Below are 3,840 nucleotides of genomic sequence, written 5' to 3'. Positions count from 1 at the left end.
GAGACACACTTGAAAAAACGTTAGAACAAGTATAGTTGCGGAATAGTTAATCTCAAAGGATCTAAAAGCTCAACAATAATAAGTTAACGACTTAGATAGTTAGAGAGTTAGTTGCGGAAATGTATGGAAATATAAATGACAGCAGGTAATATATCAAGTATACACATAAGTTGATTCATAACATGGAATGCATTCAGACCAAGTTAGTGAGTGAGATCAAGATTAGTGATAAAGTCACGAATGATTTGCTCCGAAGAGAAGTAATTATCAGTTATGTTCTAGAGAACTTGAGGAGTAAGAAGAAATATGAGATGCGTAATAGAGAGATGTAATTGATAGACTTGAAGATTGTTCAGATTCTTATTAACTGATAAAGAATGAGCTCTATATATAGAGACTCAAGAATTACATTGGATCATATCTCTAAGAGTAGCTATGCAAGGCATACTGGACAATAGAGAGTATCACAGAAAAGTAGATAAAGTTATACTAAGTAACGTAAGTAAGACTGCGGTTGGATAGATGACTTCGGATGAGACTATTGATGAGGGCTTGATTGTGGATCCTTGAGGGCTGCGGTAGACTAAGTTCAAGAGGGTCACTTCCATGATTCAACAAATTCTCCATGAGTTCATAAGCATCTTTGTATTTTGGTGGAGTATAACCCCAAATAGATGACGAAAGAAATGAGCTATTCAGAGAGATAGAATCTCTCTTTTCTCTCTTTTATTCTCTCTAAAACCGCCATTCTTTCCCTCTATGAATTAGCTCCAAAATTGTAACATCCCAAAATTACGGGCCAAAAATTTTATTTTTAAATAAGTTATTATAAAACCAATAGTATAAAAACATCCATAATAACATCCCATGTCAAAACTCAAGTGTCAATAATCAAAACGTGTTATCGTAAAACAATATCATAGTGTAATCCCAAAGATCTCATGTGCGGAAAACATAGTGGGATGTGTTGCGATCGTCGGCTCCTTTCCTTTGAAAATGAAATACCTGAAACCAAAACTGAAAACCGTAAGCACGAAGCTTAGTGAGTTCCCCAAATACCACATACCATACATATCGACATACTGCCTAGCATATCTGGGTGTTGGCCTACCCCTTCGGTCTCTTTCAACCGGATACTGTCTAGCATATAAGCACATAACTCACATATTGTCATACATAACCATGAGCCATACATATATCATAATCAGTAAAGATGCTATGTGCCAAACATAGTCTTGCCATTATGTCGCGGCCACCACGTGGTCTTTCTTGCCAAGCCAGGGGCCACCCCCTCGGTCTCACAGACAAGTGCCAAGAGCCACATCCTAGTCTTCCGTGCAAGCATCACAAAAACAACTAGCATACATACTACTCTATTTAGCCGATTAGCATACAGTGTGTCAAGAGCCACCTCCTAGTCTTTCATACATAATAGAATACAGTGTGTCAGGAGCCACCTCCTGGTCTTTCATACATAATGCCTTGGGCTAACCTCCGGGTCTTCCTACCATACATAATAACATAGAGTGTGCTAGGAGCAGCCTCCTGGTCTTTCATACATAATAGCATACAGTATGTCAGGAGCCACCTCTTGGTCTTTCATACATAATGCTTAGGGCTAACCCTCGGGTCTTCCTACTATACATAAACTAAATGGGCCAACATTCGTGTCTTAGACTCATACAAATAGTGAGGAGACTCACCTGAAGAAGCAAAACACATAATATACTACCGAAACGGCTGAGACGGATTCTCTGCACTCTGATCACCTACAATGATATTAATACTCCTTACTTAGTTCATACTTCAAATATTACTCATTAATATTTCATAATATATTTTTTATTTACTTTCATTATTATGTGGGGAAACGCTAACTCCTAGAGTCCTTCTCGTTAAAATACTATACTTAAAAGTCGTTAATATTTTAACCATATTATATTACAATCCTAGACCTAAGAAAATTCATACAGCATTCTTATTAAATTAATTACCTTGTAATTAATTTACCCAAACCATATTCATAATTATTTGCCATCTACTAGATTAGATAACGAAAATCCATTTTTGTTCTAATTACAAATAATAAGGCTTTACCTTATATTATATTTGTCTTGAAATTAAACCCAATGTAACTTACCCAAATAAACTAATAGAATCCATATGATATTAGCCCAAAATAAACTAATTGAACCCATATGATATAATGAATTAAAGCCCAATACCTTAAAAGATGCGGTGGATTAGGATTAGGTCACAGTACTCCATCCCTGCTAGAATTCGCTCGTCAATTGCGTCCTCAGAGGGTCGGTGCAATCAACCTCCGGCGACGCATCCCATTCTGCCGACATCGAACCCCAAGCTTCTAGCCAATGGCTCCCATGTCGGACCTAGCAATGCGCCACTAAACTCCTCCTACGCTCCAATGGAATTGAAGCAGGTTCCTTCATTGATGCTTGAAACTCAACTCATCCCCAACATCTCCCTTTCTTCCATTGACCGTGGTCATCCGCAAATCCCCATTCCCTCAGTCTGGAACGCTTCTTGGGTGTAGCCATGGAGATAGAGACAAAGCACAATTGAAAGGATGATTCGACGGGATCTAAACTCACTTGCACTTGAGATTAAGCTGTTGAAAGAAGAAAATGAGAGCCAATACTTTCAGTGCTCACAGGTGGCTCAAGAGAATATGCCACTGTGAGCCTGATGTCTTCGGCATCTCTGAAAATCGAGCTCACCTCACTCAAACACTCTTGATGTTCCTCCTTCCATCGATCGGTTCTCTGGTTTGGACGATGACAGGGGAATAACCTTTAAAGACTTCATAATTCTCTCCATTCTACTGCCGAAGGACCCCGTCTACACTCGTCGAAAGGGACCACGAACATCACCGGGGGCTCGAGAGACCACCGGAGCTCGTACACCCACACACGACAGCCCTCACTATGCTACATTTCTCTTTCTCTCACTAACTTTCGAAATTGCAGATTGAAGAGAAGGGCTCCAGACATATTGGAGAGTCACACTTGATTTAAATGGCCAGTGGAACGAGTAAAGGAATGGGACCAGATCCCTTCATTGGCATCGACAATTGCAGGACCACGATAGGGAAAGCGACAAGCTGCCATCGACGAATCATGAAGAGTGAAACATGGTGTTGAAGTTGATAGGTTTGGCCCCTAGGGCTCGTGAAGCTTAACAATTAAAACCCTAAGTCTGATTGTCTTAACAATTTGATTTCCGAAAATTACTGTTTGGCCCTTGAACTAACACATTCCAATAATTATTATTATTATTATTAACCTTCCCAATGATCTTAATCAATAGTTCACTTAAAACTCTCATTTAACTTGATCTAATTCGTCCACTTCACCCGTAAATGCGTTTTGTGTAATAACTCGACTATCTCACCCCATAGATTATCCTTGAATGAAATTATTATCCAGATTATTTTATAACCCTTAATTTGTATTAGCTAGCTAGAAACGGGGCGTTACAAAAACCCACAAAATTTCCAGCAAATATCCCTCATTTTACTCAAGAATGCTCATCATTTGAAGTTGATCTTCAAGGTAAAATCAATTTTCTTACATTTTGTTCACTTTTCTTTCAAAAATATCAAGTTTTCTTGCATTTTTCTTCTCCATCAACACTTTTCTTTCAGATTATTCACATGCATGTCGAATTTGATGATGGTAGTGGTAGGATTTCACCCAAAAACAACATGCATGTTGTTAGAAGGTGAAATCCAATGATCAAAACCTAAATCAAATCCATTAACTTGAGTTTTACAGGTTTTAAAGATCCAAAATGTCACACCCCAAAACCGGAACGGCGGAA

The 3,840-nt window shown here is 38.6% G+C and overlaps 1 long non-coding RNA gene across 1 annotated transcript; it reads right to left on the bottom strand.

The window, feature by feature from the left end:
- Positions 1 to 332: 332 nt before the first annotated feature.
- On the bottom strand, positions 333 to 3,071 carry LOC145062606 (uncharacterized). The gene is made up of 3 exons (XR_013687640.1): positions 2,226 to 3,071; positions 1,704 to 1,769; positions 333 to 1,005 (listed from the first exon to the last, which is right to left on the bottom strand). It is a non-coding gene; the product is annotated as an uncharacterized LOC145062606 (long non-coding RNA).
- Positions 3,072 to 3,840: the final 769 nt, after the last annotated feature.

The sequence above is a fragment of the Lactuca serriola genome, chromosome 7 (assembly GCF_051521515.1).
Source record: "Lactuca serriola cultivar US96UC23 chromosome 7, Lser_US96UC23_V15, whole genome shotgun sequence".
In the NCBI taxonomy this organism is placed as follows: Eukaryota; Viridiplantae; Streptophyta; class Magnoliopsida; order Asterales; family Asteraceae; genus Lactuca; species Lactuca serriola.
The sequence above is the reverse complement of the archived record's forward strand: the minus strand, read 5'-3'. Positions and strand labels throughout refer to the sequence as shown.